A 25,103-nucleotide genomic window follows, 5' to 3' on the forward strand; every position below is an offset into this window, starting at 1 on the left:
ACATTTATACATGTATGTATCTGGAGCTAAGGAACAAATATTAATATCTTAGAAGTATCCCATATCTGAAGTCAATTTACCACCCTTTGTCCCAGTAGTAATCGAGTGTCCTCCAGAAATTCCATCCAGTATTACCTTTAACATAGAAGATTCCACGAAGAGTATGTATTCATTTTTAGTGCCAATATTTTCCCCTCTTGCACTTTATTAAAACAATATTTCACGGTTGCAAAACCATGTCCAATGAACTAGACCCATGGGAAACTGGCAAAATAACTATCTTTGCTTCTCTAGGTCTTCACTGTAATGGGATGGTAGAGGGGACAATATAGAGAGAGCAGTGGTCCTGGCATGAGAGTGAATTGGCAAGGCAGCTCTAAGAAAAAAGAGACAGAAACCAGAGAGAGTTTCACAAGGATTAGTCAGAAGTGAAAGAGGAGAGAGGATATTTAAAAAGAGGGGGTGGGGAAGTCTGTGCTGACAAGAACAGCTCCTCTCAGAGTTCAATAGATGAATCCGTTCTCATTAATTTGGCCTAATTTGTCCATTTAGTCAAAGGGCTTATATTTCCTTAAGATTTCCCTTTCCCTGGTCTTAGCCATGAACCAGAACAGACCTATTGCAATGAGAATGATAGACAGTGAATTATTTATTTTATTCTAGGAAAGGAAGAGTGCCAGGCAAGAGGTGCAAGTAGAAAATAATCTAAGTTATTGCACAAGCAGCAGAACTAATGCAGCCTAGGTATGACATTTCTGTATCTTCTCCCGTGCACTCATCTCTGTGAAGGCATTCTATACCTCTGCTCCTACGCTGTCCACGTACCACCCCAAGACCCGTGGCTATGAGAGGCAGGTGCCCTGATAAATTTGGAGACACATATGATGATCACCTGGCCATGGAGAACCTAATGGATAGCCTGAGGTTTTGCTTCAGCCTCTCTAACCACAGGGATCCTAATTTTGATCTTTTTTCCTTTATACATTCCCCGATTTTCACAAAGTTTGTGAGGACATGACCTTTTGAGCCCTTTAGCCCTTGATCAGATTAGGTTGGAATTGGTTCAGGAATTGCAACAGGTTCAAAAGTTACTGAAGAAGTTTGGCAGACAGTGTGATTTCCTAAGCCTTGTTTCCTTAAGAAACAAGACTTTTTTTTTTTTAAAAAAAAAAAAGGAGACAGAAATAAATAAATGAATCAAATTTTTTAAAAAGCCTTTCCCAGGCATTAAGAGCTTTCATATTTCTTTTGGCATTCAGATGCAGCCAGATTGCACACACTTTTTTTAAATCTCTGTTGGAGGAAAAAAATCCTTTCTAACCACTGCAGATTTAATATTTTAAATTTCCAGATAATTCTTTCCTCTCCTTGCCAATTGGCCAATGGTCACATAGCAACATGAAGAAAAAAAACACCCTGAAAAGAGTGGATGGCATGAGGTAGGTCACTGGGCAGTTGAACTTCAGAAGAAAAATACCACATTCAGCTCCAGCTGCACAGCATTTATTATACGCTTTCTCTGTCAGCAATGTGATATTTTAATGCAAAATAGCTGTGACAATACAGCTCCTAGTACAGATGAAGTAAGAGAGGTATCTAGATACACCATACCATACATTCTGCACATATTTATATTGGCATAACTGCGTCCATCCATGCTTTGATGAGTAGGCAAGTCCATTAATTCTTTGCTTATTCCCGCTTTATTCACTGTCCTTTAATTTAGGATCTTATTGTTTAGCCGGGATCACTGGCTGGTTTGGTAGACTATTTTTGCCAAGTCACTATAGGAAAAGAATACCTCATTCCTCTTCCTAACAATAGCTCTCAGCAAGTTCTCCAATACGGCTGGGTTCAGTGAGGGACACCAACTTCTTTCATCCTTAATTAGAAGACGGAAATCTGTGAAGTATCAAAGGTGGGCTGACACTAAATACCTGGGATGGATATTAATTCCTCTGAATTCCAGGGAAAGGAGGTCCCAGATCGCCTGTAGGGTAGTGAATTCTGCTTGTGTGGTGCGAGACCTTTGTGTAAGAGATGTTATTTTCTGTAGGTGGAAATAACTACTAGTAATAATTAAAATGAACTGCACAATGGGAACCTGCTCTTTGACTGGAACTTCTAGGTGGTTTGTGATGTACTACAGGTGTAACATTCTTAATTTTAATAATACTAAATTGAGTCACTGTGGTTCATAGCCAGATCACACATCAAGATACGAAGATAATGATGATGATATTATAATTTATTTTCTTTACATTTTATTATGATCAGGAAGAATAATCATTAGCAATAAAAAAGTATTACTCAAATGCCCAAGAGGCCATGCTATATTTCCTACCTTTAATCTTGAGTGTCATTGTGATCACATCCTGTGTGATGGAGTAAAATGAAAATTAAAAGGCTTTTCTGCATTGCAGCTGAAAAAGATGCCTTCTAGAAGTACATCTACATAAATAGACCAGTCTTTACATTGTGAAATATGCCTCTTTACTTAAAAAGTCAAAAGCGTTTCTGGATACTGATTAGATCATAAAACTTCCTTGAGCTCTTATTTTGACTGACACTAATTCTGTGCATCTCAGCTTACTGGTCTGTAAAAATAGGTATAAAATTTCACAGCAGGTCTGGAATGCCGGTCAACTGGATCTTTAGCCTGGCCCCATCTGAACAGAGAAAAAGAATGTGGTTTTGGGTTATGTTAAGTTGGCAGGGTAAAAAAAACTGAATTCTCTTACTATGCTGGCTAATTTTTCTGAAAATGTCTTATCTGGCTATAATCCTTTCTTTGTTGCAAAAAGTGTGTTTTATACATCAAGATAGTTAGCTCAGCATCAAATCTTAGAAGAAAGTCTAAGACCTTTCCTTGCAGTGATTCTCAACAAAATAACTTTGTAATTTTCTGTCTTCCATCCTAGATATTTCTACTGTCACCATGGTATCTAAGCTCACCAGAGAAACTGTGCGAGGTTGTTGCTAGCTTGGGTAAGTGGTTTATCTAGTCCAAGGCAACAAAGAGCTAAATGTTCTCAAAGTTATATGACTACCTTCCTCGGGGGTCTGGGAGCAAGGGGAGAGGAGCTGAACAACAGCAAGTGCTGCCCTTCTTGTGTAGGTGAGGGCAATTATTGACTATAGGCATCTGACCAGAAATGAATGCCTTGATAAACAGTGTCAGTAATTTTGCTGCTTGACAATGGGGTCTTTATGATCCCTGTTCAGGCTTCAGAGGTAAAATGAAAATACTGTTCTGGGCCACGCGTTGTACTGTGAGTTAATTTTTTCCTCATTCCTACTTTGGGGCCCTTAGATCTATGTGTCTAGCTGTTCTTTCTTCTCTATCCCAGAATGAAGAATAGCTTTTCTTTTTTGTAATAACTTCTCCATTCAGCTTCTGAAGGGAACGAGGCAGTTACTAGCCTGGGAGATAACACTATTGTAATGATGTAGATGTTAGTAATTGACAACAAGAGGTGGAGAAACATACAACAGGGGAAATGATGGAAAGACAAAGTACGAACAAAGTGGAGATATTTGATATAGTAAGTAGAAGTGTTGGCACATCAGCTGCCTTATTGATATTCATTCTGTTCAGTGATTTCCGTATCAGATTTACAGATGGTTGATATTTTTGCTAGTTGCCAGTCCCACAAATTCAGACTTGGTCCTGAAATTCACGCTGAGCTCTTTACAAAGCATATTGTATATGTTCTGCAGGCTGAATTATACACTTATTTCATCCTTTTGGGTTCTCATCAGTGAATGGCTGTGCTGGAATAGGTGTAAAGCTACAGAAGTGTAATGAGGTCACTTGGGCAACACTGAAGGTGTGTAAAGTTGCACAAAAATGGCTGCACTAATAATGTAAAGCATGGGGTTTCTGTAAGGGGAGATGATACAGGAGATGGGAGAGAAAGTATCTTGACAGTCATAATCTGAGCTAAGTTGTAAAAAAAATCAGGACTTTATACTTACAAACTGAGTGAATTTGATATGGGAACCAGTGAGACTCAGGAAAAATGGCACCTCACAATGCCATCTCTACTGCAGCTTGAAATTGCTTCACAAATTATACTGCCATTTTGTTAATTATTTCCCCAGTGCTGTCCACTTCTTTGGAGTTCTCTGGGTACAAGATAAGAAGCTCCTGTATACTGAAGATGTGTGCAGAATTTGGCTTGCGTATTTCTGACAGTCAATTACTGAAATACTTTCCCTGGCCTGATGCTCTGAGATAGCTTATTTGAAGGAAAGCCCTGTTTAAGTAGGTAGCATATGAAAGGATTTGCTTTCTGCTCCAATCCATTTTTGTTTTGTGGAAGTTTATGAGGATCAGGAAGAATTCTCCTCAGGAGCAAGAATCTGAAGGACATGAACTGAACAAATCCAGTTTCTGAAGTAGGCAACTGTATTAATTGGCTCTGGTGTCAAAATATTTCACTGGAAGTCACATGTCTATTAAAGTCTCCTCCTGCCTTATTTGGTTATGACTGTGCTGCAGAAGGATAATAAGAACTAATATTAGCTGTTCACAATTAATGGGGCAATTGTTGAGACCACATGTTCAATAACTCCTACCAAGGTGACACCTTAGACATTGGAGCACTAAACTATATTATGTGCTTGAGTGATCAAGGCTGGGGTTTATGGCTTATGCTCACTCAGTTGCTTGAGTGCTTAAGAGGAGAACAGGGGAAAACCTTTATCTTATGCGCAGGTTTCTGAGCTGCTTGGCACGTACAACTCTCATACCTTTCTTCTAGATGGTGTCAGATGGTCAAAATTAATTTCCTTCATCATTCAAGAACATTCCTATTCTAAATCAGACAAAGCTAAATCTCTGTCTTTGAAATGTAGTGCTGAAAAACACCTGGTCAGCTAATCTGAACTCTCAGATAAAATGAGACCTAACTGATGGAGAAGACAAAATTCTCAGAGTTAATTGTGTGTGTCTGTAGATGTCCAACATAAAATCACAGAGTCATAGAATGCTTTGGGTTGGAAGGGACCTTTAGAGGTCATCTAGCCCAACCCCCCTGCAGTGAGCAGGGACAGCTTTAACCAGATCAGGTTGCTCAGAGCCCCGTCCAACCTCACCTTGAATGTTGCCAGGGATGGGGCCTCCACCACCTCTCTGGGCAACCTGTTCCAGTGCCTCACCACCCTCACCGTAAACAATTTCTTCCTTGTATCTAGTCTAAATCTATTCTTCTTTAGTTTAAATCCATTATTCTTGTCCTGTTACAACAGGCCTTGCTAAAAAGATTGTGCCCATCTTTTCTGTAGGCCCCCTTTAAGTACTGGAAGGTCACAATAAGGTCTCCTCGCAGCCTTCTCTTCTCCAGGCTGAACAATCCCAACTCTCTCAGCCTGGCCTCGTAGGAGAAGTGCTCCAGCCCTCGGATCATTTTTGTGGCCCTCCTCTGGACCCGCTCCAACAGGTCCATGTCCTTCTTGTGCTGAGGGCCCCAGAGCTGGACGCAGTACTCCAGGTGAGGTCTCACCAGAGCAGAGCAGAGGGGCAGAATCACCTCCCTCGACCTGCTGGCCACGCTGCTTTTGATGCAGCCCAGGATACGGTTGGCTTTCTGGGCTGCAAGCACACATTGCCGGCTCATGTCCAGCTTTTCATCCCCCAGTACCCCCAAGTCCTTCTCTGCAGGGCTGCTCTCAATCTCTTCATCCCCCAGCCTGTACTGATACCGGGGGTTGCCCCGTCCCAGGTGCAGGACCTTGCACTTGGCCTTGTTGAACCTCATGAGGTTCACACAGGCCCCCCTCTCCAGCTTGACCTTCTGCAAGCCAAAACTACTAGTAATGTAGATTAACTTTAGTGGAATTATAACAAAGCATACTTAGGAGAATAGTTCATTCCAAAGTGAATAAGCTATTGAAAGCATGCATACAAGAAATAACCATTTGAAGAACAGAAATTCAAAGGTCAAGAATATGCAGAAAAAGGTAGCAACCCACATTCATTGTTAGTGTTGATATCTCCATAAAGGGTCATACGAGTTCTCTTTAAGTAGACAGCAGTAAATTATGATCTCAGGATAGCTTTACATCTTGTGCTATCACTTTACAAACGACAATCAATATTTGCTTGGAAATAACACTCAGAATGTGTCACTCGGCTGCATTCCTAGGCAGCTGCCTATTAATAATATAATTTTGTTTTTCTTATGCATCACTCAGTCTTATTTAATGCACAGCCTGTCTGCAGAAACAAGAAGTTGTGGTGAGGTCCAGCCCAGGAGAAGCTTGAGGTACTGACTCATCCTGAGACACTGAGGGAAAGGTTTGCTTGCAGGTATATTTAGACTGTAACTACACAAGGACAGTAAGCTATGAGAAACCCCTAAAAATGAGGTGGCCTTATTTTTAATGAAGATTTGATTGTGCCTTTTGGGTGGCTTAGTTTGACATTGGTTTATGCTGGCAGATGGTAAACATATTTTAATGTGTAATTTCCCAGATCAACTCAGAAATTCTAGTGTCAATTTTGAGGTAAGATCCAAACAGCGTTATAGGAAAGATTAATGCCTCCCTTTCACTGGAGGAGTTCAGATCACTTGTTCACATTGTGAGAGGCTTGCTAAGTTCCACCCCCCACCTCCAGCTTAACATATATCTCCTACCTCCCATAAAGGTTGGAGGGGACTTTGGCATTGTATGCTCTCAATTTCTCGTTAGTGCCACTTCATTTTGCAGAAATAATTAAACTTTCACCCAATATGGAACTGGAACCTGCCAGGGAGCAGGGTGGGGGTAATTCCATCATTCAAATGACTAATATAACCACTAGGTAAAGAATATTTCTCCTGCGATTTGTCTCGGTGATTAAGTCTTTTGGACAAAAGCATCAGTGTCAACCAAAAGAATTGAGGGAAGCACAATCCAAGGCCCTCAACTGCCTAGAGGTTTTGCTCGAGTAATGCGAGACTCAAATATTAATTCACTTTCTGCCTAAATCATGAAGAAATGTAACCTAAGCATGTACTACTTTGGAGAGTTCTTGAAAGCCTGAGCCATATGTGAAAGGGAACACCACTTCCACCAGCTCTGTCAACCTGACCAGCCACAACCTTTTTTCCTTACAGGTATTCCAGACTAAGGCAATCTGTATTCCAAGGGTAGATTTTTTTTTCTGATCTCAGCAAGAACAAAAACATGTTCTTATTTGTATTGAGCAGAGCCACTCTTTTAATACTTTCTGGTTTGTTTGCCTACTCAGATACATCAGTGAGTCATATAGCCCTAGTGCTCTCAATAAACTGATTTCTTGTCTGAAAATTCTGTGTCTTTTCTCTCTATTCATGGCTCCATAAAATAACGATCCAACTCCAAGTCTTACCTCACATGAACTTTCATGCATAACACCAGAAAAAGGACTTTGTGAGGGGTTAGTCTCCCTCTAGAGCTAACAGCCTTCCTCATTACTAGGACTCCCTGATCATAAACAACTTACCTCCTCTTGAAATACTATGCAAACACAGACTTAGAGAAAATTAAGGGGATAGTGTTAATTGCTGATATTTAAAATTAAGGGGAAAAAATAAGGGGACAGTAACTACACACACAGCTAATGTCACCCAGGGCAGTGTATGTTCTTAAGTGATGCTTCTCTGCCCACATTCTTCACTCATCCAAATCGCAGCTGGAGTCAGCCATGTCATAGTAAGAAGTTCTTCAATGGGAAACCTGGCTGCCATTTGCTAAAGCCAGTTGGCACAAGGACTGCTGTGGTAGGACAGGAGTAATCACCCTTCTGGTAACCTTTTGTCACAAGCTGCAACGTGAACAACTGCCCCAGCTCAGCCTTTTCCCAGTGGGGCACACCTTACAGGTAATCATGCTGTCAGTCTGCTCTATGGCAGTTGTCAGCCTTCTGCAGACTGAGCTGCCAGGGCTTGCTTTTAGAGCTTTTATTTAAAACGACTGCTTGAATTTCACAGGTGCAAAAGCTTAAGCACTGGAGCACTTCCTAAAAAGAGGGCTTAGAGTCACCATCCTTTTGAACTTCTGCGTGCTGAATTTCTTGGAGACTTCTCTCATGAACCAGTTGCTTCTCGCAGAGCCTTTTTGTCTGAATGTAAGGAGGACATAACATGCTACTAAACTTTAAAGGTGTATACAAGATGCAGATGAGCCATGAAAACCTAAGGTGGCTCTATTTATCCTCTTAATTCCTCAGTTATCTGAGATGAAAGGTACCAATTAAAGGTGAATGCTTTGTCATAGCTAAGTTTTCTTAAGGAAGTGCACTACTCAGAATATTAGCCAACCACCTTTTACAGTTTTGATTGTTCAGTCACATCAACAATTAGAAAGCAATGCCTAATAAAACTCAATTAGGCCATCACAGTCTCCTTTGTCTAGGACTACAACAGAACCACTGATATTCTTTCAGCAGTTCTACTTCATGTTTTGTGACCTGCACTCTTTGTTTCTGTTCTTTTTACTTTTCATGAAAACAGTTGTAACTCAATAAATAGGTACTGTACTTAGCTAACTATTTTTAAATAAAATCCACAGGGGTATTTTCACTTACATTACTAAATTGAGATAAGCTTGGATAAGAAGCTTGGATTTTAACTAGATCTTGAAGATGAAAAGATAACTCCCTTGTCTTTACTAAGATCTCAGCTGAGACTACTCACTGTTTACCTGTCCTGAGGTGAGAACGTATGACTTCACTCTAGTGAGAAAAGGTCTGAGAGTGCTCCCTCTGACTTCTGTGCCTTTGAAGTAGACCTGCAGTGAGTCAAGGCATATACTGCTCAGAAGAATGAGGAAAGGTATATATTACTCAGAAGGAAGAAAGTCCAGTGTCCAGATTCCTATCTGCAAAGAGAAGGAGTGAAGAAGCAAGCAATCAGCATCTCGCTTCCCTCTCATCCCTGGTTTTGGCAAAGTCTTTTTACCCAAGTGGGAAGTAGCTGGCTGCCCACCTAATCTTAACACTCTTACTCTGCTGCTTCTGTGCTAAAGAGCGAAGAAAGCGATGTTGTTTGAATGAATGGGTTCTCTCTGAAGGACAACGAAGCTGTCCACATGCTTATGGCAGAACCTACTGTTAGGCATCACCCTGTTCATCTTACTCTGCGGTACATTCCCTATTCTCTTCTGTCAGGAGATTCATTACCTACTCTTCTGCTTAGTCATAGCTTTACCCTGAAGTCTTTTCAAAATTTATTCCAAAATAACACACCCAAGAGATTAAACATGGAAGATTCTGGATACATTTGGTAGAATCTGGTGGGTTCCCACCTTTTTTTTTTGTATCATAATACTATATCCAGTGTTTTCCACAATGTAGGTCTAATATTCAACATGGAAATCCTGTGAGGGAAACTTGCAGAGTGGAATTGTCTTTCAGAGGAGATGAGTTTTCATTGACCTCAGGAGAAGTTGCAAACGCTCACCTGTTTTGGAAATCAGGCTACTATCATGGGATCCTGAGCAAATACAAACACCTAAAAGTTTTGAAAGTTGTGGCTTTTAGACATTACACTGTTTTATTTACTAGTTAGGAGAAATACCGCTAGGCACGGACTAAAACCACACAAAAAACTCGGCATATCCTTCCTTCTCCCCATGTCAATCCAACAACTATGCAGTACCTTTTAAGGCCCAGCATACAGTGAGTTTGCACAAAACAAATTATAAGCACTTCAGGCAAGCATGACACAGTACACTGTCAGTGGAAGTGCTGGTGGCACATCTGTGCTGAAGCTTTCCATGCAAAATGTCATCACACCAATACAAAGGGAGTAAGGAGAAGAAAACAGAAAGTAAGTAAGTTAAAGTAAAAATCAGCACATGATTTACATGCTTTAGCAAAATAGGGCTCTTATCAGTGGCTGACTGGCTACAGTTTAAAATAACCTATTTAAGAATCAGAGGCAATTTATCATTCCTTAAAAAAACAAGTGCTAGATTATTAGGAGTAAAACAAACTAGGTCTACCCAGAGCTTTAATTCTACGTCTGGCCTGTTAACAGGAAATTCTCCTATTCATGCAGTAACGTGCCAATGGTTTTAATATGTTGCAGGGGAAAACAGAGTAAAATTTTAAAATGCATATGAAAGAATAAAAAACTACATTAAAATAGAAATATATCTTACCATCCTTTAGGTGTCTCAGTTAACCTTTACAATAGGGTCGGGATACCAGCCTGGGCTCTGCTCCCCCTGGATATGATCCCTGCCCTTGGTGGCTCTCAGCCGGGCCCCGTCATGCTGCAGGGTGCTGGCAGGAAGATGGAGCAGAAGGGGAAAGAGAGCAGAGCAGCACAAGGCACGCAGCACAACCTTCTCTCTGTCAGCGTGTCAAGCACAGGCTGTTAAGAAGAGGAAATGTTCTCTATCAGAATATAAGGGCCCAATTTCTCTGTACAACAAGCGCCATCTATGTCATACAGAGTCTCAGTTACGGTGCTGCCTATATGCAAGACTGATCTTATTATTCTGGGATCTCTCATTTGTCATCATTACAGTCGGGTTCCTGCAGCTCCTTAAAGAACATACTCATATTTCTGATTAACAAATGCTTTGACTTTCCTATTTAATTTATTATTTTGCCTATCTAACCTATCTAATTTCAGGGTTGTCTCTCTATCAGCATTATTTATATAGCATAAAATTAGCTGCAGCAGCTCACATTCCTTTGGCAAAAGGAAGTAGATCTGCCTGGAAAACTGCAAGGTTGCAGCTGGAGCTTGGCTGGTGCAATATATTTACAAGCATCAAACAAAGTTCACCCCAGCCCTTTAACGCAACGTCATACTTTCTTGACAGGTGAGCTCCTCTCACACCTGGCCTATGCAGAATACGAGCTCCAATGCCGATAAAGTGGTGGAAATTGTTGTAACTAACAGTTCCTGTTTATACAGTGGCCATGGAATCAATACGCGGGATCAAGTATTGCATTTTCTCAAGTCATGCACTTTTTATTTTGTCTCAGCAAATCCCATACGGCTGAGGCGTTTTTATAAGAATGTGAGCAATTTTCAGCTCTGTGGAAAATGCTGAGTGCTGTCGGATGCAGGCAGAGAAGGGCAGAAGAGAAAAAATACATTCCTTTGAACACACTAATATAGAAGGCAATTAAGGAAAACAACAATAATGAGCAATCATTCTCTCTCGTAATATATGTTGCGCTTTAAAGAGCAGGTGAGGACTCCCTGAAAACAATAACAAGTAACATAATGAAGTCTTGTCTACACAGGAATGTTACTCCCAAATATTTTAGATGAGTTGGCTTGAGTGCATTTGCAAAGATTGTTTTAAAGTGGCTGGGCTTTCTTTTTGCATGAATGAAACCCAGGCTCACCAGCCCACGGCCTTCAGCTATGAGCTGCATCAAGCTCATGAGAGGATTCTGTTCGTTTTTGAATGATTTTCCCTCATTGTATAATGTAATAAGGTTTATTTGCTGTCTGCCCCCTGAGTGCCCTCTTCTGTTACAAGATCATCTGGATTAGGTGTTTTCACTTTCGCTAAATGCTGATGGCTTCCTTTGCAATTCCAGTGTGTGTCCCACCCAAGATTCACACATTTGTTTAGAGTGGCACCTCTTTTCCTCCCCTGATATTGTCTCATGGGTTGTGTGTAGCACGTGCAGCTCCAACCCCATGACACTGCCTCAAATATTAGGATTTGTGAGTGTTGGCCAAACTGAATGCAAGAGAGAGACATTCCTGAGAAATGGACCAGTGCCACCATAAAGCAAAATAATGCTGGCTGGTCTACAAGAGCACAAGGGATGTGAACAGGACCTCCAGGACTTCTAACTGTCCAGAATAGGATGAGCTGTGAAAGATTTATCCATGGGAAGTCACTGCTGAACCCCAATATTGTAATGTACCCAGGTGATTTACCACAGCTTTCAAATGATGTCACTTCAAATAGGGAGTTGTAGAGCTAATTTTTTTTTTTTTTTCAAACCACTACACTGAAATGCAAAGACTGAGGTTACAAAAATGCTGTTTGAAATTCAGGTAGACAGTAAGCTTGAAAATGCTGCAGATGGAAATACTCCTGTCATGTCCTATATTATATTGTAGCTCTGCATCTCTAAACCAGGTAGTATGTGGATGCCATCACCGGCAGTGGAAACAAGCTGTATGAACCGTGAGCCTCTTTGCATCCATTTGGCACCGCCTTCCCTAGTGTGATCATTGTGGTGCTCCACAAACAAGAACTCAATCTTCTCTCCCCACCTCGTGCTGCTTGACTACACATCTAGGCTCGCTGCTACTCTTCCTGCCACTCACATAATGTGGCAGCAGCACATGAGTTAAAGGAAATACAGATTGCAGGGCAGGCATATTTATTGCAACAGTGGATGCAGGAAAAAAGCAATAGCAAATATACTTTGGCTCATAGTTTGTTCAGCAGTCTCCAGCTCCTTTCACATTTTATAAGACAAATTACCAAAATTAAACATTTCAAAATGCTGAGATTATGAGACACTTACAATCCGATCTTTAGCAATAGAAAATTCTTGGATTCAGGCCAATTGCTCTAAAGTCTGTTCCCTTCTAGTGCATATGATGCTGACCTATGTGTGTTATAGGAGATCTTAAGATCTTAAGGCAAAGACTGCACTCCATTTTACTATGCACAGAGCAAAGCAATGCAGCCTTCTTGGTTGCTTATCTACATGGTGTCTCTCTCTCACTTCTGCAATTGAATATATTTCAGTACCATTCTGTGTAATGCTGCATATCTTTCCGATTTAGCCATTGCCTTTTTTGGTAAGACTTTTTCTCATCTCTTGGAAACACACTTCAAGGTAACATTGCTACAGAGGTGCACACAGAACTGCAAACTTGAATCCTGTTACTATTCACCTTTCATTAGCTCAGCATCTTCTTCCTTCCTTCCCATTCCAACACCAGCACAGGATTTCTATGGAAAGGAGATGTAGAGTGGGAGGCATCTTATTTTGTTACACACTACTGGGTTCCCTGGGAACATCTATGATCCATTTCCTAAGGAAACCCAGACTGGAAAAACAGATGGGAATGACATTCCAAAACTGAGGGAAAAAATGAAACCTATTATCATTGGCGCTGAGTTCAGTGTAGAAATGACAAATATTTGCAATTTGTCTCTGGCAACCAAGGCACCATTATGATAAGGAACATGAGCCTTGCAAGCTGCTTGATGCATAAAAAATGTTTCAAAAAAGAAACAGAGGATAGGAAGAAGTTCAAGGATTCTGTGAATGGATTTCAGCACAGGAGCCAGAAGGCAAAAAAAGAGCTGGAAGGATGCTTGTGATAACTTGTGTCAACTTGCACACGAGTGTCTAGATTCAGAGGAGTTTGTGACAAGGATAACAACATACAGGAAGATTTGCTGTAAATTGTGCAGAAGGAAACACACCTCTGAAGAATGTTAGGATGTTATACCACTACCTCAAGTCCACCCTGAGGTTAACAAGAGTAGTGGTAGCTTGCCAGAGGTCCCCACTGCACCCTTTCCAGAAAACAAGAGTGATTTCTGCTTTTATTTGCAAAGATAGGTGCACTTAGCAGATAAGGTGCTGTGTGCCAGAGTTATGCTGAGTAAGTAAAGATTATCATGAAAAAATTGGCTGAAGCATCCCACTAAAGTTCTCATTTTCCCCTAAAAACACAAAAACATTAACAAAGATGCATTTCTCTCATATCTTCAGCTATAATACATTTGTTTGTCACCACTGTATTCTCTCATTTAAGAAAGAGCAAGACAAATCCCTCATTCTGTTTCCCTGAGCAGCATGGACACCTCCTCCTTCTCTCATGGATTTTGAACAAGACATGGTGAACACCTGCCACTTGCAGCAAATATTGATCAGAGTGTTTAGAAGGCTCCTCCACCTGCCCTTCAATTTCCCAACAAAGCCCTTCATTATTATTCTACAGTTACTCAGAACTGTCATACAGTTCCTTTCTCCAACACATTTGCCCAGTAAAAGGCATCATTAGCCAGAGAAGCAGAAAGATGTCTGGATCTCCCAGAGTGACAGAAGGAATGGACACATCATTAACATCCATTGCAGTCCAAGGAGCAATTCTTATTTTTGTTGCAGTACATAAGGCTGAATTTCTAAAAAGCCTGTCATCAACTATTGCATATCATTCTGCATTAATATCTGTGAACTTTTCATAGTAATCAATGACACTTTGCAGAAGCTTGAAAAATCTTTTCTATTTATGAAACCTGACTTTCAGTCTGAAACATAGGCACACACATCCAGCCCCTGCTTCCAGCACACCTCAGGATCATGAATTTTCCAAATCTTGAAGTGTTTTCTCAGTACCAGCATGCTGAAACACACACGTAATACGTATTTCCAGCACGCACTGGTAGACCAGGATCAATCCAGTGAGCAGTGAGCCAACTGGATTGCTGGCAAGCACTGAGGCACTAATGGTTACACATGTCCACATACAGAGGTGCTGCTGTATTGTTTTTTTGTTGATGAATATTCAGACGGCAGTCCATAAAGATGCTTTGTGAACTTTATCATCCTGAAGTCTCAGCATAATTACTCTTCCTCCCAAGCAGGCATGGGAATTACTCAGTCTCCACCTCCTCCTTTTCTGCCAGTATCGGTACACCACCATTGTGTCTCTTTCTCATCCCTTCTTGGGACACTCCACTGTTGATCTCTGCCGCATTTCTTCCATGCAGCTTGGCAGCCATTTGAAATAGTGGTGACTTAACACCGGAGGAGTCCTGAAGATAGCTTGGTTTCACCCCAAACTGCAGAATCCTGCTAGGGTAGGTTCCACAAGACAGTGAGGAGCATTGCCTGGGAGAACATCTTCCCAGCATGCGGTGTGAATCAATGCACAACAGTGCGTATGCAACGAATCATGGGAAATGGGGGCCAAGCCACAATAAATAAACCATATAGATATACATTTTTACTCTAGCTAGTACACATTGGTTATTTCCGAGAAAACGTATTCTGAAAGCTTTTCCTTGTAGATATGGAAACGATTTCTTAGAAACAGTCCTGCTCAGTTATCAGACCTATTCAAAACAAATGAAAACCAAACATTTCTAAAAGCAAATAAGGTGTCAAAATGTGGCTATGTAAGACTAATCTAATGAAAACAATTACAATTACTTAAAAGCAAGAAAATAATTTAAGGTTGTCTTAAATCTTTCAAGGGCCACATGATGGCCTAGTGAATTACTCTTACCAGATTAAAGCAGAGGAGGAAGCAGGGCTATAGGTAACCTTCAGTAACATCAGCCAAAGTAATCTTCAGCCATGTAGGTTTTTTTCTACATTATTATTGAATGCTGCTGAAATTTGTGTTCAGGCAGGGCTCAGCAAAGGGATATGAACAGACTCTTACTAAGGGAAAGACTCCTCAATACTGGATTAAAAGAAATCACAGAATTTGTTTAATAAACAGCCTCAACTCTGACCAAGAATTGCAGCTTTTAGATACATTATTTTTAATCTTTCTGAGTCAGAGTACTTGCTGTCATTCAACAGGAAACATTGCCAGGTATTAGGTGTGTCAACAATCACATTATTATTGTATGTTTTTTATATATATATATGTGAATATATATATTATGATGTTACATTATTATGTAAGTTGCTTACATAATGGATACTTCCGGAACCTAATGGTTTATATATAGGTTGATATGGAAACGTGAAAACTATATACTTTTTGAGAAATACATTGTTTTTTATATATATATTCACCTGAATTTGATTAATATGTAGCTATATATATAAAGTATATATTACAGTTGAATATATAGAGAGAGAAACATGGATTTTCTCACATATACAGGTGTTTATATTACATTGTATGTTTTGTTTTCAAAAGAACATTGCATTTGTGTTCACATGTCAAGACTACTTCTGAAAACAGCATTTATTTTTATTCAGACCTGGGTCTTGCCTACAGCCAGAAGTGGTAAAGTTAATTTGTAGAGCTTTCCTGTTGTGGACATATATATCTCAATATAAAATTTAATATGCACAAGGTAATGTTAACTTGTTTCAGGAAGGAGAATAAGCTATGTCAACACAAGGCACCTTACTGTTAGTGGAACAGGCATATTTTATGAGGCTGTTGCTACTGTAACACTTCAATCTAAGACACAAAAGTAAAGAAGAAAAATGTCATGCCACTAAACGAAATAGTTATGCCAGTACATTCTGTGATGAACACCTCTCTTTCCTATCAATTGCTGAAATAAGTAAAATTCTCAGGTGGGCATTGTCATGGCCAAAGTAGTAATAGCTTGTGCACTGCAGATAACTGATAATTAAACACCGAGGATGAGGCTGCCTGTTTGGAGAGCTAAGGATGCTGGTGCAGGGGAGCCACGGCAGAGCTCTAACGGCGGTGAGTAAAAGTGCTCGATTTGTCTGTTAGTCGAGGTGATGAGGGCCTTTGTGTGGCATGGGGATTACAGGAAAGAGGAAGGGAGAGTTACAGGTTCAGTTTTAACAGGCCCATGGCCGAGGGTGTCTGCGGTAGAAAGAGGAGACAGAAGCATTGTGGTTTGTGTGAGCTGACAATACAAAGACCAAAAAAAAGAGCCTTTTTGGCAGGGGAGAAATCTTGTCCTTGAGAATTTGCAGGAAGTTGCTTTGTCAAAATTACTTACAGCTCCTTACATGCCCCTACAGGCATGAGAACAGAATTTGCCTGGATTTTGTAAGTGAAGAGAAAAAAACAAGAAAACACCTTTTTCCGTGCCTTTGGCTTCTGTTCCCAAGGGGGAACGGACCTGAAAAATCCTAATAATAACAAAAATCTGTTCAGCAAAGGGGCAGCACCATGTGAGTGCCTGCTGCCACGGGACAGCCGTGCCCGGGCACCGAGAGGCGCCGGCCAGGTGAGGCTTTGGTCACCTGAAGCTGGGCCTGGTGGGACAGCAACACAGCGGCCCGGGAACCGGGGGGACGTGGAAGGGGTCTCCAAATTTTGCACCTTCAGAAACAGATGTCCTGGTTAGCGAAGCAATCCTGTCACACCAGGTCCTAGCGGTTGCAGCCTGTGAGGATAGGAAAAGAAAAAAAAAAAAAAAAAAGGAGAAACAAGGGAGAAAAGGGAAGGGTAAGGGGGGAGGTGGCGCGGGGGTCCCCTCCCGGAGGGCGGGGCTGGGGCCGTGGCAGGAGCTGCCGCCCGCGGGAGCGGGGGGAGCGGGGCAGGGGCAGGGGCAGGGGCAGGGGCCCGGCCCCGCTCCGCTCTCCCGGCGTTTTGAGGGCAAGGACGCGCTGTGAGGCACCGCTGCCTGCCGTGAGCGCGGCGGCAGCCGCAGCCCGGCCCGACCGAAACGCCGTGACAGCTGCGCTTGCTCGCAGCCGGCGCTGGCAGGACATCCCCTGCCCCAGGCATTACAGCCAACAACCGGCAAAGTCTGAGGGGGAGCTAGACGGGGTCGCTTCGACCTGGCGGGGGGAAGAAAACCCAAAGCAACATCTCTGTGTGTGTGTGTGTGTGTGAGAATCAACCCAGTCCTTTAAACCTGCGGAGGTTTAATGGCCAGCAACAGGTGGCTGAAATTGCAGCGGGTGTACGGCCGGGGACTCCCCGGAGCGGGGCGGTGGGACGGGGAGAGGGGTTGGGGTCCCCGGCCTTACCCGGGCGGCAGCGGTGGCGGAAGGGGAGCGGCCCCCCCGGCTCGGGGCTGCCCAGCGGCCGCCTCCCCCCGCGCCGCCCGGGCCGGCGCCGCCGCTGCCTACAAGTCCCGTCATGCCCAGCGCCGTCGCGGCCGTTGCCGTCGCGCTCCGTTCTCCCCCTCGCCGTTGCTCCCCGCCCACTGTCGCCGGCGCAAGCGCAGGGGAGGCGGCGTCCAGGGCAAGTCTCGCTAATGTAAGATGGTGGCCGGGCTGGCAGCGGAGCGCCCCGAGCTCGGAGATTACCCGTCTCTCGCGTAAAGGTCGTCGGAGCAGCCGCCCAAGCGCCCGGCCGGCTGCCGCCGCAGGTCCCGCCCAGGAGCGTCGCTGCGGTTTTGTCCCCCCCGCTTCTCCTCTCTTTCCTCGCCGCCTCTCTCCTTCCCTCCCCACCCTTCTCCTCCTTCTCCTCTCGCCTCCTTGCCCGCACGCTCACCCACCCACCCACCCGCCCGCCCCCGCCGGCCCGGCCGCCGCCGCCGCCGCGCACGGGCAGCGTGAGGGAGAGCCGCGCACACGCACCGCGGGCCGGGCAGGGAGGAGGAAGGTGGGTGAGTGCGAGCTGAAGGCCGGGCCGGGGAAGGAAGGAGGGAGGGAAGGAGAGGCGAGGAGGAGGCGGGGGGGAGCCGGGCCGCTCAGACTACGAGAGCGCCGAGGCTTCGCTGGGACGGCGCAGGCCTCAGCCCACCCCCCGGTGCCAGCCCCGGCGGCGGGGGGGGGGACGCGCCGGGCCGCTGCCGTGCGCGGAGGGCACCGGGCCGTGTGGGGAGGGCGAGGGGGCGAGCGGGCGGCTCCTCCCCGGGGGGCGCCGGGGAAGGGGGCTCCCTCCGTGCCGCTGCCCGGGGGAGGCTTTATTTATTTCCTTTGCCGCCGCGGCGCGGGGGAGACGCCGGGCCGGGCCGGGCCGCCGGCCGGGGGCGCGGGGGGACGGTGCCCCCGGAGCCGCTCGCCTCTGCCGGGGAAGGCCGGCGCGGCCGGGCGCGGGGATCGCGGCGTGATTCACTTAGGATTTGCGTGGAAATTTCCTCTCTCCCCTTCTTCCTCCTCCCCGGAGCCAGGCTCCATTTGTTCTTGTGATCTGCACTTTTTTTTTCCCTGAGAGAGAGGCAAACAGATGGTAAATGGCAGCCTCTTATTTTGGTGTTATTTTGGACGGTCCGTGTAACCTCCCGAGATTTGTCTGTCAGTAAAATAACTGGTACGTAACTTTCCGTCTCCTACTTGCAAAATATCAGAAGCTCTTTCCATTTTGTGCGTTAGCAGAAGCAAATGACAAGGCTGCGTACGGGCTCTCATCCTACTTCCAGTGACAGTCGTACAGCTCTACCTGCCAGTCTGAAAGTGAGCTGCCGGTGCCTTCGTCTGTACAGTAAAAGGGGAGGGAAAACACACTAGATGATTATCTTAAAATGCTTTGTTACCATACCTGAAAGGATTTAATTGTTCATGGCTTATATATTTGTGTCAGTGTGGTAATATCAAGTACGTAGTTCATAGGAGAAGCAATTCTCTCTAGAGCATATGTTAATGTAAGCAAAACCCATCAGCTAGTTAAAGCTGTGGAAACTCTAGGCCTGCAGATGTTAGCTTGTTCCTGCCTAAAAGTTTTAGAAGTTAACATTGGCCAGTCACATGTTTACCGAGCCTGTACGGGTTTTTAACTCGCTGTGTTTTAACTCTCTATATTTTGTTTTATTATTTTTGTCTCAACTTGAGCATCCCTGTACTTTGACTTCATATGCTTGTAAACATGGTGACTGGCACTAACAGAAGAGAAACTCATACCAAAAGATGAATATGTAGAAGAATGAAACTCCTTCTAGCATCTTTCTCTCCCTGCTTTAAAAAAACAAGAAAGAGAAGAAGAAAAAAATATAATACAGGCTTATGAAGAATAAAATAGCTGTTTGGCTTGAGAGGATGAATTAGTTTCAGACGGCCTACAAATACTCAAATATACTTCTAGTTTCTTAGCATCTCTGTAATAATGCTCTCTAACTAGCACATGGTCTAGGATTCAGATGTATTGTACCTTAGGCTTTTGGGATTCTGTGATAGAGTTTTCATTTCATAAACAAGACCAACACATGCAAGCATTTAGAAATGCTTGGCAGTTGAATGTGGCTGAATTGCAAACAAAGTTCATTCTAGGGGAAAGGATTGTTTTGGAAAGGGGGAATACAGTGATAAAATAATCTCTTTTTTTAACTTGTGTGTTTCTTCAGGTGCCTCTTTATTAACTTTTAAAATGATGAGTCTCTTAAAGAGAAAAGGTAGCGAGTGCCTGTCAGGAATGGTGCTCTATTAATTTCTTGGTACCTTTTCATCAGAAAGTTTAAGAACAGCTATACAGTGCCCACTAAATAAAAGGCTTGGGTTAAAGAAGCAGCTGAGAGAATATCCACAAGTATGTGGCTTTTTTATTTAATTAAAAATATTCATTATAAACAGCTACATGTAGTCCTTCGTGGCTGTTGTTCAGGAAAGTTAGGGTATTCTTTGTGAGTGAAATGTTTTGAAATTACTCTGACCAAGATCTTAAGTATGGGCCCTGAAGGCTTAACTCTGGCAACTATTTCTCAAAATTTTGCTTACCTCTTTGAAATAAATGAGATTATTTCAAATAGATGGTGTTTTGTAAGCACAGGTAACTGCTAAGTGGCTGATCATAGATCGCATCTTAGGCCTTGGACAACTAAATTTGTTGTTCTGGTAAGATGAGGCTGATGTATAGGCCTTACCACATGTTGGAAGGAAATTACTTGCTCAGCAAGACCGCTAGGATCAAGAGTTCTTAAGCTTTCACATGGTGAATGGTGTCTTAGGTTGTACAAACCATCTTTTGTCCCGCTTGCAGTTGTGTAGTATTGCTGAGATAACTTAAGTGCATACGTGAAAGACTGCATATTACTTTGCTTTAATGTCCTGAATGTTTCAGCTCTTTAAAGACGTTGATGCTTTCTTTGCTTTCTAGTGTGTATCTTTCTACCTGCTTTGTCCCATTTTTACTGGACGGAAACAGCCTGAGGAGTCAGAGCTCTATGAATAAATAGAGCCCCCATCTCTCTGGGCCTCCCTCTTCTGGTTCTTGGAGAATAGTCCAGGAATTTATTCCTTTCAGGAGATTGGTTAACATTTGTTAACATTTTAACAACTGTAAACACTTCCCAGACTTGGAAAATGAAGTATAGCAGCAAATGGTGTGGCATGGCTTGAGATGCTGCTCAGACCTTCTGGTTCTTCCTGTAAGCAAATTGTGAGGGCAGTATAAGTATCTAGCAAGAAATATGAATATAACCCCTGTAAGTAAAAACATGTATGCATTTTTTATGTTAAACTGTTTAGATTAGTTGGGTGCATGTTTTCATCAAACTGGGTTTTGTTATGTCATAACAGAAAATTCGATGATATGCTTGGTTTTGTCAGATGGTATTTTTCTTGTATGAGCTTGAAAAGGGGATCCTCATAGGTTTCGGGGGGTTTTTTTTTTTTTACTTTGAAATTGTATCAAAGATTCTACTAATTTAGTGGACATGCAGAACATGGGTTCTTGACTTCTGGCTAGCTGTTATTAGACTGGCTGCACCAGCTTAAAGGAAAGAATTAGTGTTTAAACTAGCGATTTCCACATAGTACTAAGATCAAGTAGGTTTTGTGGTAGTGTTTTTCTTTTTTTTTTTTTTTTTCTTTCTTTCTTTCTTTCCTTCCCCTTGGCTGTTCTAGGAACATGACAACTCCAAGGTATTTCTTGTAGGAGTCTACAATTTAAATGGAGCTTGCAAGCATTTTCTAAACACATATGTACAAAATAATGCATTCATAAACTGTCTTACTCATGTGCTTTAACAATTTGAGAAAGCTTGCATCCAAAACCATCAGGAGAGTACAGGCCAAGTGAATGACACTCCTTCTTGCCCCCTGCTGTGTACCCTGAAACCTATGTACTGTGTTTTTATTCTGGAGCAGCATATGTTATTGTTAATTTCATAATGATTAATCAATCATTTGTGTATTTTTGAGGTACTTCATCTGTTGCTGGTTTTCAAACTGGGAAAGGGTGGGTTGGGGTCAGCATAAGGGGGATTTTTTTATCCTCTAGTCACTAAGTTAAAAATAAAGGTGGATGTAAAGATCAAGCAAACATGCTACTGAACTTGGTGGAAAGGGAGCTTAGCTCTTGGCTGAGGCTTGTGCCCTGAGCAGTGCTGTCTGCTTTTGATCAGGTTCTGTTTTCTTGCAAAGGAAGGAGGGAAAACTTCAGCTGTCTGTGAGTGGCTTTCTAACATACTGTGATCCCAGCATCAGTCTCTTCTATCTTGCTGGTATCTTGAGAAGAATCGATGCCTAATATGAAGTGGGTTCCAACTGTCTCCAATATCGGATATAAAGTAACTCTACTTCTGCATGTCTTGGTTGTGAGATGGAGGGTCCCTTGTTGTAGCACAGATCCTTGGAGTGTCCTGTTCTGGGCTTTGTGTGTTTTACTTGTCACAGCTTAGCAGTCCTTGGTTGCTGGAAGGTAACATTACAATATCTTCTACTTAACTGTAAGTTTTAATTATTAGCACTAGGAATTTGGGGTGGGGTTTTGTTGGGATTTTTTTTTTCTTTTGAAAAAGGGATGAAGTGGATAGAGACAGAAACTGATTAAAAATGGCAGCACACTTCTCTTTCTTGACTTTGAACTTATTCAAATTCTGAAGAGAATCACAAGAGCTTTGTAGGAATGACCAAAAAATGCGATGGGAGTAAGTGAGAGTGTACTGTGGTTTTTTAGTAGTACTTCATCCCTGGTTTTACTCTGGCACATTTTTAGGCCTTGTTTGTGGTGGACTGCAACCTAATCTTCTGTTTCGGACTACTGAGCTCTAATCTCTTCCTTGCTTAACAGAAGGGGCATTTACTTTTCCCAGTGTGGGTGTTCTGAAATGGTTTCTTCTGTGTAAGATTTACTACAGAAAAGTAGTAACTGAGAGGGGAGCAATCTCCCTCATTGTAGGACAAAATACGCTGCATAGGAAGACTTGGTACCAGTTTCCCAGCTTAATGCAGTGGAAAAGTGAGAAGCCGGGCAATTTGTTTCAGGAATGCTGAATTTAACACATGAGACTTATTTGAAAGCAGGCTACATGTTGTGTTGTGGTTTAAAGTTTCTATCACCAGTGTAGATTTAATGTGAATCCTGTTTGAACGGTGTATATTAATTTTAAATTGCAAGATCATGGGTTAAGATACCTAGAGTGTGAAATACTGTACTTGCAGGTGGAGTAATTTTATTACTTCTAAACCCTTCTTCTATTACATGTTACAATAACTTACCATCTTAACAAAAAATTAACCAAATTTAATCGCAGGAATGGGAGGAGGTAATTCAATTATATTTATATGTGCTTTGGAACTGCCTACCTGAGGGAGTTTAAGTGGTAGAGGTTTTGATGAAGGTAATGTCCCAGATAGGTAAGCATGTGGTGGCTGTTGCTGAGTTTCTGTTTTTGCAATACAGCCTAGAAATTTAGAAAAATGGGGTGAGGAAAGAAGTATGTAGCAGTAGTCACTAGATGTGTGGAGAATGTGTTCAGCTACCTTTTTTCTTTCTCTACCTTCTCTCCAAATAAAATGAATGAAGATAGGTATATGTAGCTATAGCTGTGCCTGTCAGTTAAAGACATAAAGCTTCTCTGTGATCTGTAGAAGTTACCTTGGGCTCTTGGACGTTGCAAAAATAGAAACTGTTCCCTCTCTTTGAATAGCTACTGCTTCATTACATGTGACTTCTTCCTTTTTTTTGCTGAATGAAATCTAGAATTAGTCTTCAGTATCTCATTCATAAAAAGCGTCCTCTGAGATCTCCTAAACTAGCATAACATGAAAGGCCAAAACTTGCTAGGTCAAAATTAGTGTTTATAGGTCAGCTTGCCTGATAGTTAATTGAATGCATTTCCCCCAATCAGTGTGAGCTGTAGGGGCCCCCTAAACTGCTGGAGTTATGTTAAAAGCACTGGTCTGAATGAGAGGCCCAGTAGCATTAATCCAATTTGTCTAGAGACTTAATCTTACTGCCATTTATCATATAACTGCTGCTCCTCTGAAGGAGCCTGCTTACATGTGCTTCTGTTGGTTGTTTAGCAAGTTGAATCCCTTTTCCTAAGAAGGTAAGCTTTCCTTTTACAAAACTTTATCCTAGGTTAAGGGTCGAGAACGTTATAACTGAGGAACCATGTTTGAGAAATTATAGCTTCTTCCTGTCTTTGAAAGCTGCTTTGCTAATCCTCTCGTTTAGTAAAGCATATATGTAACATATTAATATTGTGGTTTCACAGTTAGTGGCAAACTGGTTCTAGAACATCAGGTGGTAAGTCTGAAACTAGAGGATGATCATTGGTTTTCTTTTATATAACTGTTAGTGTATGTTGAAAATATGGAGAAACAGCTGGGGGAGTTTAAGGAAATACCAGCTCTTATACTCATCATGCTGTCTTCTGCACATGGGTAGTGTCATCTTCTGGCTGGAATACAGTTTCATTTTTGTCCTGAATAGCAGTTATAACTGTAAGCATGCTTCAAGGTAGGCCCATTCTCATGTTTTCACCAGCATAGTGGCTTCCTGTTCTAATTGAGCCCTTTTAGAGCCATTAATTTCTTAATTCTTTTGCTCCTGGTCTCATTCTGATTTAACCTTGAGGCTCATGATTCCCTGGGGGTGGGGCAGCGTCATACCTTGTATGAGAACTATTGCTCTGGTTACTACTGTATAAATACATAGCACAGTGAAACTTGGTAAGAACCAGCTGCGTTGTGTGACCATGTGACTCTGACAGTGTTAAGAAAACACCATACCTCAGGCAGAAACTGCTTAGAATTGGTTCTGTAGACAACAGTATTTTTTTTTTCTGGGAAACCAGCTAACTACTTTCAAGTTTGGTGATCAAAAAGAGAACTCCATACAGCCATCTTTAAGGAAGCCTGCAGTGGCTTTTATTTTTTGAGCTTAGTTATACAGAGTATAATTAAAGTGAAGAATCGGAAAACAGGCACTTAGAAGTAAAATGCTTATTCTGTCTCTACTGATAACTAATACCAGTTACCATGAGTCTTTTTAAATTCTTTGCACACATATATATTAGACTATTGAGTAGAGGTGAAGCAAAATTTGTTTTGAAACAAATGTAATTTGGTAGGACAAGGTGAGAGAGGCAGGTTCCTTTTGGCACTCGCAGTGCTGTAGTCATCCATGCTTAATAAATGAGCCACTTACTGGTTGAGAGAAGCAACCAGCTGCTGTTTCTGCTGTATTCAGTGTGTGCCAACTCTGAAAGCGTGGTGAAGGTAACTTCCATAGAGGTGCAGTGCAGCATCTTTTGACAGTACCATTTTTTTCTGAGACTTATAATGGACTCAGGAAAGACCCTAGTATATGGAAATACAAGAAAGGAGATGGAATCAG

This window comes from Pelecanus crispus, chromosome 1, assembly GCF_030463565.1.
Source record: "Pelecanus crispus isolate bPelCri1 chromosome 1, bPelCri1.pri, whole genome shotgun sequence".
NCBI lineage: Eukaryota > Metazoa > Chordata > Aves > Pelecaniformes > Pelecanidae > Pelecanus > Pelecanus crispus.